The sequence below is a fragment of the Bactrocera dorsalis genome, chromosome 6 (assembly GCF_023373825.1).
Source record: "Bactrocera dorsalis isolate Fly_Bdor chromosome 6, ASM2337382v1, whole genome shotgun sequence".
In the NCBI taxonomy this organism is placed as follows: Eukaryota; Metazoa; Arthropoda; class Insecta; order Diptera; family Tephritidae; genus Bactrocera; species Bactrocera dorsalis.
In genome coordinates, this window is record NC_064308.1 from 27,746,290 (window position 1) to 27,758,914 (window position 12,625).

Sequence of the window (12,625 nt, forward strand, 5' to 3'; positions counted from 1 at the left end):
TGAATTTTACAAAAAAAAATTGCAGTAAAAATTCGAGAATTCCAGAAATTACCCAGAAGTTTAACCTTGAATAACTTTTAAAGGGGTGAGTATATCGAAAAATTGTTTACAAAAAAAAATTTCAATTTGGCATAAATGTTCAAAAATTCCAGAAATTACGCAGAAGTTTAACTTTGAATAACTTTTAAAGGGGTGAGTATATCGAAAAAGTGTCCGGACGTTTTTTGTAGAGCATTCAATTCTGTATAAGAATATGACTTTTTTATTCCTACAAACGAGAAAGTTCCAGAGAAAAAAAAATATTTGAAAAAAGTGGCAAAATCCCATGTAATTTCAAGGGGAAATGTATCGTGTTTGGGGCAAGGTTTATTATGAAAATTAAGGGCTTTTTATGGTCTGATATTTTTTTTTAGATGGAAAACTAAAAGTTTAAGGGGCGTCTCGTCAAAAATAATCAATTTGGTAAATAACGGACACCCTAATGTATATGGAAAGTTGCACTGTGGGTAATAATTATAAAATTGCCTAACAATTTTAAATTTCTTTGTAACTACTATAAATTTATAAAATGTAAGACAAATAACAAAAAGTATAATAAATACTTGATTTTAGTAATCATTTTGTTTAATATGTCTTTATATCAGCATTTAATTTTGTTTATTTGAAATAATAAATTATATGTTTGGTTTAATCTCATTTGCTATAGCTACACGCATTATTGTACCAAAATTTAAATCAGATAACCTACTTCTTATTCTTAGATATAATTTTCGAAGCAAAAAGTTTCAAACCAGGTTATTTCTTTAAACTTCCTTATAAAAAGTAATTTCAATGATAAGTTCAATTTATGAACCACTGTTTCTTCAAACACATATGACCAAATTAATCTTATGAGAGCGCAATGTAAATAATTACCCAACAACCCTTCTACCACCCGCCAATCGTAGAACTTCCAACGACTTTAGGTTTTCCGCTGGGTTGCCATGCTCGATATACTGTAGTAATTATAAAAATTGTCTTCAATATATTTGAAATTTTCTTAAAATAACTCAAATTCAGAATCGAATGCTATTATTTACAAATATATAAACTAATTTTAATAGTTTGATTTCAGTTTTGATGTTTTATATTATGAAAAATTATAATTGAAAACTTAGATGTGTACAAAACTACATATGCGTATTGAATAATGGCAACATTGTTCGAATGAAAACGAGAACAAAACGCTTGCAGCTCGTACCGAAGTGAGAAGATGTTTCTGCCATTAGCGTTTGTATTCTATTTGTGTGCATAGCCATTCTCAATCAATAATGCCATACCGCGCAAATATATTTTTATTTGATGATTTCTTATATTTTTGAAAATATGTGTTCCCTTTCTATAGCGCATATTATTATTTTAATACATTTCCAGAGGCAACTTAGATTTTTAAAATTTAACAAAACAATTATAGAAAAAAACCTCAATTCATTTAATATTTTGATAAAACATCCAAAGCATTTTCATTAAATGTAATTGCAATATGTTTAAACACAATATACATATATAATGGGCACAAGTATCTTTTCTTTTTTATATATGCAGATATGGATATGTTCGTGTAAAAGCCCACAATTTGAGAAAAGTTTTCCCAATTGTAACTAAAATGAATTTCTACAACTGGCATCACCACCATTAACTGATCTATCACATGTACAATAGTGTGAACAAAATAGGAACAACCATAAGGTGTTGTGAAGTTTTAAAATATGCTGTTTTCTTATTAAATAAAATTGGTTTTAGATACAAGTATGACATATACATATATTTTTTCCTAACAGTGATTAGAATTTCCAGTATGCAAGGGTAAATTAAAACCGATATTAAAGCGAGTCTCTAAAACGTGCAAATTATGTTTACCTCTTTTTGTTCACACAACTGTACAATTCCGATATGAAGTAAACTTCCGCTCTTAAATTTGTGTACAATGTCAGTATTGCCGCAACCACTCTGTCAGGGATAAAGGGTTGTTAAACTTATTCCAGTGTGAGAGCGCCTCAAAATAAGCGTTTTTTATAACATTTTCCATTGTGGCCAGATCGAACAAAATAAGAATTTTTGGGCATTTTAAATTAAAACACCCAACATTTAGTACGAATAAAAATTACTATGTAGTGGTTATTTATTATATGGAGAAACTATTTAAATCTTTTTAAAGTATATTAGAAGAACTGATTTTTGACCTTTCAATACCCGAAACAAGGACTTAAGCTTGTTAGCTCTCATTCATTAAATTTTTTTATTCATTTTCCATTGAAAATAATACTATGATGCTTCAAATTACAAAACGTTTCATCAAATACCTTTAAATATCACAAATTTACTTAATTTTCATTGTTTTACATTTTTTATAAGTGGTCTTGAACGATGCAACAAATCCCTCCGTTTATATATTTTTTGGTAAGATATCGATCTGGCCATCGCTCGCTTCCAATTGCTAAACGTCAAAACCACCTAAACTTTGACAGTTGCTCGAGTTTAGGTGGTTTTGACGTTTAGCAATTGTTCTCTCACTTCCAGTGAGAGAGGAGTTAAACATCTCTTTATCTCTGACTCTGTGATGAACATTAAGTTGCGGAGGAGTGTTATTGATTTTTTTCGCAACTTTTCGCTACTTGTTATGCCCTTCTCTCCGTAAATTGATATTCCCCTCATCTAGCCCCCGTGCGCACTTTGCTAACTTTGCGGGCTAAAAATGTGCCCATCCCTGTTATTAGTGATGAGCGATATTTCACTACCGGTGATTTTTTCACTGTGATTGAAAAATCGCAAATCGCAACTGCGATCACTTTTTATAAATAGCAGTTCGCTTCTATGAACTGCGATTGCGATCGCAGTTCGAAACTGTGATCGCAGTTCGAAACAGTGATTGCGATCGCAGTTCGAAACTGTGATCGGAGTTCGAACCAGTGATTGCGATCGCAGTTCGAAACTGTGATCGCAGTTCGAACCTGTGATTTACGATAGCAGTTCGAACCTGTGAATTACGATCACAATAGCAAATAGCAGAAAAGTAACAACTTTCTTCAGGGTATTGTATATATCGTATATGCTATTTGGCGTCATAGCGGTTTGAAGTTTTGAGTGTAACATTCTTATAATTTTTAATAATGGCAGGAAATGTATCAAGGAAAGGAAGTGAAGTGTGATGTTTGAAGTGGTAGATGAAATATAATCAAAATGGAATATTTTAATTTGTTTTAATACAATTTTTAATTTTACTTATTGTTAAAACCAAATTTGAAAGCTTTTTGTGTTGAAAACAAGAATTGAAACTAATTAATTTCGGAAAAAATATGGAATAAAAAAATTACGGGTTTTTAATATTTTCCCAAAGATTAGGAAACTCCCGTTATTAATTTGGTCTTGAAAATATTATTAGCGGGTATTCAAAACATTCTGATGGATTATGGAGTTTATAGTTTTTCTTTGAAAATTTTAAAAGCGGATCATACCAACATACAAATGAACTATGCAATAAGCTCTAAGTTTCAGGTAGCCGAACCGCTCCAACATTTGCGAAAATGTAGTGAAAAGAAAGGCGTAAAAACTTGACTCGAATTACAGGAACCAAAAGAGAATTTAGCGCCAATAACGACAAAAGGTTCAGTCGTTCCCACGACAGTCGGGTGTACGTAACTGGACGGGACCCGGACTTGTATTCGGCCAAACACTGTTAAATCGGCAGAATCTGCCGCTACAACAACAACAACAAAAGGTCTCCGTTTTAACGTCGACTTAGTTGCGATCGCAATAGCAATATAAAATCACAGTGATTTAAAAATAGCAATCACTGAAATCACAGTGATTTAAAAATCGCAATATCGCTCATCTCTACCTGTTATAAAGTATTGAAAATGGATTAAATACGCTCACTTGGTTACTTCAAGGGCTTTGTAGGTTGTAGGTCGCCCACAAAAGCAAATGAGCATAACAAATTTCTTTTCAGTTGAATAATGCTCATATTTTTGTTATAAAATTCAACTTTTATTAATTTTATTGTATACATTTTCCATTGTATATGTATTTATTTCAACCAATGCTTATGAATTCATGAATAAATATTTATTTTTAAACATATATGTACTAATATTAATTTAGTTTTCGTTTCCGATACAACGAATATTTCAGTTTAACGAACGGTCCCAACATTATATCATTCGTTATAATGGAGTACCACTGTATGTGCATATGTTCCCTTCATGCTGACTGCGTTTTGTTCCTCTTCCTTTCACCACTCCATTTCTCCTTTACGTTTGTAGCCACTTAACCTTCACCTTCAATGTTTGTTGTTTAATATTTATTATTATTATAATAATATTTTAATATTTATTTTTTTTGGTCGCGCCCGGTTGTTTTGTTTTTGTGTTATGTTTTATTGGTTGTTAGCGCGTCTGATTACCTGTTTATGTTTTTTGTTTATATTTTATGTTCTCTTTTTTTGGATTTTTGTTATTGTTTTGGTGCTTTTACTTTTCGCGCCCGATTTATTATTATTTTTTTTTTGTACTTCTACAGTTTTGTATATTTTGTTTTTTCGCCGTAGGTTTGGTTTTTGTAATTTCGGAACTATGTCTTCTAGTATTTTCCTGATTGTGATTATTATTAGGTTTTTAGCTTTCTTTTTGTTTTTGTTCGTTTTTGCACCTTGTATCACTTCAGTTTGTTACCGAATTTGGTTTTGTTTTTGTCACAATTTTTTTTCTGCTTGGGTCACTGCACTTATGTAGTTTATTCTGTTTCTTTTTGTTTATTTTTCCACCAAACAAGGAGATGTATCTTTAATGGTTTTTTGTTTCTCCAATAGTGCCTCTCTGTGAGGCTCGAAGGACCATGTTTAATTTATAGTTATGTTTCATTTGTTTTAATAATTCACCCACTGTCGCATTAAGTACCTCTGATTAACAAAATAAATGCACATGAAGTTTAAGACACATTTAATTTTCAATCGAAATTATTCGAGGTTCACAAAGAATATTCGAAAGCAAAAATATAAGTCCACTCGTATGTATATGAAATCGATGACAAGTGATCCAATTTAAGGATCGATGCGGTAGCGAAGCGGACCAGGTGATGACGACGGGGCGCAGTGTGTCAGTGAATGTGTGTATGGCGAATTGTTGATGGTAGAATGTTGTTGATTGTAATTGTAGGTGCTGGCGGAAGTTGTCGAAGTGGCGCTGTGCGTAAACGATGGATCAAAAACGAATGAGTCCGCCATCCTTTTACCCAGCCTTTTTTGTTAAGTGGGATGTAGAAGTGTGGTGAGTTGTGTTGTGTGGTGATGTATGAGTATGCTATCATCGGAAGTGTTGTATTAGTGTGTGCCAGTTTTTCCGGTAGAGGGGGCAGATGCTTAACTCATTTAAACACCGGTCTTGCAGCAAATGAGCGATATGTATATTAGGGTTTTTTATAATTGAACTATTAATATTTTTTAGTCCCGTCACGAAGTTTCCTCGGAAATACCCTAAAAAAATTCCGTGAAAATTTTAGCTCTTAATATTAACATTAAGAACTGGACCAATGCCTGTAAAAATTTTCCATAGAAAATACACTACAATCGCGAGTTTTTATCTTTAAATTCCTATAGATCAGAGGTATTTTATGGCATCGCTTTGACTTTAGACGCATATTTCTCAGAATTTTTCACTCTACAAAAGTGCCCAGTGCAACAAAGTCGCAGCTCACACCGGCGAGGTAGTACAAGGCTCTAAGCCCGATTCTTCTAAGAATTTCGCATTTTTTTGTACATATCTCGTAAATGACAGGCGCTATAGAAAAAATTTACATGACAAATTTGTAGGAAATTTTATTTTTGAAATTTAAGGTATCATTAATACTTCTCGAGTTATTCAGCTTTTTAAGTAAGACTGTATGCAATTTTCATAGATTTTTTATTCTATACCATCTATAAAAATTTTTAAAGTTTGAAAACTGAACTTTCTGAATATGTGATGGTTATTTTTGAGAAACGAAAATTAGTTGGAGAAATTTTAGTTTGAATGAAAAAACGAAAATTCCTATGTAGTAGTACTCCGCTTAAATGAAAATCATCCCTCTTAATTGTCTACATATATCTTGCTGGGATTGACTGTGCTTATCAAGGAATGTAAAAAATATTTTCACGCGACTTGCAAAAATCTGTGTCGAAGAACTGACGTGACGACAAAGCGTCACAACATTGTATAGTTGGTAGAAAATCCGAGCTGTGCCGAAAACACAAACGAACGATCGCCAATTGACACTGCTTCCCTTGCCGCTGAAACAGCTTCGCATACAAACCAGCGTAGATATGTATGTATTTGTATGAGCGTGCATACATATCGACGCAGACTTTTGCAAGCCGCTTAATAATATTTTTTACATTCCTTGACAAATACAGTCAATCCCGGTTATGTGCCACAATCAAAGATACAGATGCTTGTGGTTTGTAAAACTAAAAATATAATATGGCACGTAAGCGTGAACGAATACTTAAGCGAGTGATACCTACCAGTAAAACAATAATTTCTATGTATTTCATAAAAATAAACCGTGAGAAGCCGCAAGATGTAGGAAGTTAAGAGGGATGATTTTCATTTAAGCGGAGTACTACTTAACCGGGACTCACTGTACACATAACTCAGAGAAATAATAAATGATCGCAGTTCGAACCAGTGAATAGCGATCGCAGTTCGAAACTGTGATCGCAGTTCGAAACAGTGATCGCAGTTCGAACCTGTGATTTACGATAGCAGTTCGAACCTGTGAATTACGATCACAATAGCAAATAGCAGAAAAGTAACAACTTTCTTCAGGGTATTGTACATATATATCGTATATGCTATTTGGCGTCATAGCGGTTTGAAGTTTTGAGTGTAACATTCTTATAATTTTTAATAATGGCAGGAAATGTATCAAGGAAAGGAAGTGAAGTGTGATGTTTGAAGTGGTAGATGAAATATAATCAAAATGGAATATTTTAATTTGTTTTAATACAATTTTTAATTTTACTTATTGTTAAAACCAAATTTGAAAGCTTTTTGTGTTGAATACAAGAATTGAAACTAATTAATTTCAGAAAAAATATGGAATAAAAAAATTACGGGTTTTTAATATTTTCCCAAAGATTAGGAAACTCGCGTTAATTATTTGGTCTTGATAATATTAAAAGCGGGTATTCTAAACAAACAAATTATCAACCACACTAATGGCAATTCCTTCTAAGAAATGTTTGAAACCATCATACCAACATACAAATGAACTATGCAATACGCTCTAAGTGTCAGGTAGCCGAACCGCTCCAACATTTTCGAAAATGTAGTGAAAAGAAAGGCGTAAAAACTTGACTCGAATTACAGGAACCAAAAGAGAATTTACCGCCAATAACGACAAAGGGTTCAGTCGTTCCCACGACAGTCGGGTGTACGTAAGTGGACGGGACCCGGACTTGTATTCGGCCAAACACTGTCAAATCGGCAGAATCTGCCGCTACAACAACAACAACAAAAGGTCTCCGTTTTAACGTCGACTTAGTTGCGATCGCAATAGCAATATAAAATCACAGTGATTTAAAAATAGCAATCACTGAAATCACAGTGATTCAAAAAATCGCAATATCGCGCATCTCTATTTTGCATATAAACGTATGAAAATATAAGCAAAAGAGCGAACATATGTACGCCTGTTAGAGCAATATATAGTTTTGAGCATAATTTTTATTTCTCGCTCAGCTCTGTTCAAGCGAAAATGTTAAAGTTTCTCCTGCCGAGCTGGCAGTGGTGAAACTCTTCCATCTCGACCGAGTTAGCCAAAAATATTTTTACGTTCTTCGCGCCGTGAACCTTCTCTTTGATAAACGTTCTCTGCTATAAATATACGTTCTCTGCATATGCTATTCAAATGTCACCAACATTAGTTAAAACTTTTATTTAAACGTTGCATACTTCTAAGCGCATCTTTTTGTAGAGCTGCTTAAGCTTCGTGTATGAGCTGCTTACAAAATAAAAATCGGATGGGGCTGTGCCGGGGCACATGGACGTTGGTTTTTACGTGAAACGTCTATACTAGCGAATCGCTTTTAAAGTAAAAGATTGAAATGAAAACAAGATTGACGCTGTTTTAAGTATTTTAATAAAAGAGAACAGGTACATAATAGAAACATAAATTATTTATTATTACGATTAATATTCGACAACAATTTTATTTAACATAGCTCTGTGATATGTGAAATTAGCAACGTACGGCATAATGGCAACATTAATATTTCTGGTGAATGTACAGTCTATAGTGGTATTGCCTAATGGTGTCGGCGATGTTTGAACGTAGTTGAGGCCGAATTCATTCCTCATGAACTCAACGAGATAGCTGTTCTGTTGTGGATCGCAATTAAAATCGCCACATAGAACGATTGGAGTCTTCAAGTCTGGCTGAGAGTTCGGTATTAATTTGGTTAAGTTAAGTTAAGTTTTGAAGCGTTTGTTCGCTGAACGCTAATGATTTTGCATTGATTCACTTCTATTGATATTGACATCTCTGAGTTCCGTGGCAGATCCAATAGATATATCGATCGTCTGTTCATTCGTTACGGCCATAAGTATAGGTATTCCAGTGGGAGGGTACTCGCGAGGTCGATGGCAGAAGCTTTGCGAAATTCCCGAAACCGTCTCGCTCGCCCGGTGCCAGACATTGGGGTACCTATGCGTGGCCCATAGCTCTCTCTTTGTAACGATAGCCGTAATTTATATTTCTGGCTGGCTCTTGCTCGAGCTGAGGCCGATATAGCACAATTTTTATAAATCTATTATCTCTTTCTGGTTATTTTAAACGTCCGTAAATTTCAACTGGCAATCAAGTTTTCTTTTTAGTTGTCTCAAATAGTGACTAGAGACTGCTTACTGAGTTGCGCTAGACAGTAATAAAACTGTTTTTCTCTCGCCGCGATTGTACTGCGGAGTTGTCTCCGAGCACCTGGAGAGCCAGGACAAACATTTTCGCCCGACGTGTTTCTGTGATTGGTGCAAGCCAAAAATGCAGCGTTCGTTAGAGCAGAAGTACGCATTTAAACTCTGTGTGAAACTCGGTAAATCTGCGACCGAGATGTTTGATATCATCGAGCAGGTTTATCCAAATGTTGCTTTAGCAAGAAATGGTGTGTTACGGTGACACCAGGCCATTTGGAGGGCCCGGAAGAGGTCACTGATGAAGACCGGAAGAATGAGCAATTCCACTGAAACCGATGCCCATTTTCTTTTTTGGCATCAAAGACACCGAATTTTCTCCTCCTGGACAAACCGTCAACGCCAACGTTTACGTCGAAGTCCTCAAGAGACTCAAACGAAGGGTCAATCGGGTCCGGCAAGACATCGTAGCCGATTAAAAGTGGCAACACGACACCCGGCTCACACCGCCTTTCTTGTGAACAACTATCTAACCAAGGCCGGCATCCTAACGCTTTCGCAGCCACCCTAAAGCCCAGATGTGGCTCAGATTTTTTTGTTTCCTTGCCTGAAAAGGCCGATGAAAGGCAAGCATATTGAGACGACAGAGGGGATCCAAAGAGCTAGCGCCTCGGCTTTCAAGGCTATTCCGAAGAATGCCTTCCGTGACGCCTTCATAACTTGGAAATCGCGATTGCAGCGCTGCATCGACGCAGAAGGAGTCTATTTTGAAAGTTTTTAAAGAATTGTAATGATTGGTTCAGTCCAATTACAAACCCTGTATGTCTCAAAATGTAACATATTAATATTAACAACACCTTCTGTTGCAGTTATATGCCTTACTTATTTCAATGTGAAAGCGACTCAAAATACGCGTTCTTATAACCTTTTTCATTGTAATCAGATCACACAAACTACATGTTTTTGTCTTTAGTCACAAAATATTATATAAATTTTTTAAGTTATACTTCTTATACGAGTTCGGAATAGGTTGCGTTAAATGCAAGTTGCGCAACCTTGGTCAATATGAATCTAACGCAACCTTGTTTGCGAAGATGTTCGTTTCTTTCGGCACAGCTCGGCTTTTCTACCAACAACACAATGTTGCCATGCTTATGCTGTTGTTGTTTTTGTAGAACAATGTTTCAATTTTTGGTTGGTGACATATTCACATGTGTGCGCATATGTATGTTTGTATGCTTGTGCATTATTGAAGTTATACTTCTTTTTCTTTCCTTTGTCTTTCATTTCTGCGAATTCTCAACTATTTTATGTAACTTTTGGTTGAAATACTCTGCGTTGGCCGTTGAAAAATTAAGGCTATACTTTACAGGATCATTTCTGTAGTTAGTCTTCATTTACATTTTTTGGAAATCGACCCGCGATGACGAGGTATATCGTTTTATCTGACATCGTGAGGTTTATGAACTTCATTTCTAATTTTGTCTTGTGGCATATTAGGAAAGATGTTTCTTCGTAAATCGCTCACTTACAACGGATAAAACGACTTCTGAGTAGTGATTTTAATGAATAAATTCCAAGGTTTTACACAAAAATAATGCAGTCAATAAGTACAGTACGCTTATGTATGCTTGCGCATTATTTTTCTTTCGTTTGTCTTTCATTTCTGCAAATTCTCATGGTGACATATTCATATGTGTACGCATATGTATGTTTGTATGCTTGTGAATTATTTGTTCGGCAATGTATGCAAATATATGTACGTATATGAATGTATGAACATGCAAGTCAATGCGCGCACATGTAATAAGTACATATATTGATAAGTGATAAAAATATGATTTCAATTTCTGAACGCGCACATGCGTATACATACTCTCATATGAGCATGTGTTTACAAATGAGAGCGCGCGCATATATGGGAAGTTGCACTGTGGGTAATAATTGTAAAATTACCTAACAATTTTAAGTTTCTTTGTAACTACTATAAATTTATAAAATGTAAGACAAATAACAAAAAGTATAATGAATATTTGATTTTAGTAATAATTTTTTTAATATGTCTTTATATCAGCATTTAATTTTGTTTATTTGAAATTATAAATTACATGTTTGGTTTAATCTCATTTGCTATAGCTACACGCATTATTGTACCAAAATTTAAATCGGATAACCTACTTCTTATTCTTAGATATAATTTTCGAAGCAAAAAGTTTCAAACCAGGTTATTTCTTTAAACTTCCTTATAAAAATTAATTTCAATAATAACTTCAGTTCATGAACCACTGCTTCTTCAAACACATATCGCTCATTTGCTGCAAGACCGGCATAAATCAAAAAACGTGATTTTTGAGTTAATGCTGCAGAATTGTTCGTTATATCATACTTCATGTTGAGTGAAAAATTCATATGAATACCTCTTATATGCTCCGCTTGAGAAGAGGTGTAAGGTTGGAGTCACCGTGTAAGGTTGTAGTCAGTTGAAAACTTTAAACGCGTTTTCTGGAAAATCGATTTTTTTGACTTATGCCGGTCTTGCAGCAAATGAGCGATGTGACCAAATGAATCTTATGACAGCGCAATGTGAATAATTACCCAACAACCCTTCTACCACCCGTATAGAATTTCCAACGACTTGAAGTTTTACCCGTAGCTCAGCTGATTGCTCTCTCACACCGCAGGGCTGCCAGGCTCGATATACTGCAGTAATTATAAAAATTGTTTTCAATATATTTGAAATTTTCTTAAAATAACACAAATTCAGAATCGAATGCTATTATTTATTATTTATTTAATAGTTTGATTTCAGTTTTGATATTTTATATTATTATAATTGAAAACTTAGATGTGTACAAAACTACATATGCGTATTGAGTAATGGCAACATTGTTCGAATGAAAAAGAGAACAAAACGCTTGCAGCTCGTAGCGAAATGAGAAGATGTTTCTGCCATTAGCGTTTGTATTCTATTTGTGTGCTTAGCCACTCTCAATCAATAATGCCATACTGCTCAAATATATTTTTATTTGATGATTTCTTATATTTTTTAAAATATGTGTTCCCTTTCTATAGCGCAAATTATTCTTTTAATACATTTCCAGAGACAACTTAGATTTTTAAAATTTAACAAAACGATTATAGAAAAAAACCTCAATTCTTTGAATATTTTGATAAAAGAACCAAAATGAAAATATCACAAATCAAATATTTATATAAGCATTTTCATTAAATGGAACTGCAATATGTTTAAACACAACATATATAATGGTCACAAGTATCTTCTCTTTTTTATAATTTCCTAATTGTAACTAAAATGAATTTTTACAACTGGCATCACCACCATTAACTGATCTATCACATGTACAGTGGTGTGAACAAAATAGGAACAACCATAAGGTGTTGTGAAGTTTTAAAATATGCTGTTTTCTTATTAAATAAAATACATACGTATATAAATAAAATACAATTCCGATATGAAGTAAACTTCCGCTCTTAAATTTGTGTACAATGTCAGTATTGCCGCAACCATTCTGCCATAGATAATATGATACGAAACTCTTTGTTTCGAGAGAGAGCTGTCAAAACTCGCATTTTATATAACATTTGTCAATGATGCCACTGCTGAAAAAAATTAGATTGGATATATAATAAATTATACAAAACACTAAATTAAACACTTTAAAAAGGCATACATATATAAATGC

The 12,625-nt window shown here is 33.9% G+C and overlaps 2 protein-coding genes and 1 pseudogene across 23 annotated transcripts in view; 2 read left to right on the forward strand and 1 right to left on the reverse strand.

The window, feature by feature from the left end:
- LOC105233049 (calcium/calmodulin-dependent protein kinase type II alpha chain) overlaps nt 1-12,625 on the reverse strand; it is a 417,125-nt gene that overhangs the window by 293,806 nt on the left and 110,694 nt on the right. Inside the window, exon 2 of one of the 22 annotated variants that reach the window (XM_049460534.1) lies at nt 12,369-12,539. The exons of 20 other annotated variants lie outside the window; for them this stretch is intronic. The gene's annotated coding sequence lies outside the window, so the exon portion shown is untranslated. Of the gene's footprint in view, nt 1-12,368; nt 12,543-12,625 lie in introns of all 22 variants that reach the window. One more of the 22 variants, XM_049460531.1, reaches the window with a different exon arrangement.
- Nucleotides 1-12,625, forward strand: part of LOC105224889 (ankyrin-3) — a 610,175-nt gene that overhangs the window by 44,445 nt on the left and 553,105 nt on the right. The gene's annotated exons all lie outside the window — the stretch shown is intronic.
- LOC125779902 (small nucleolar RNA U3) lies at nt 10,277-10,479 on the forward strand (annotated as a pseudogene).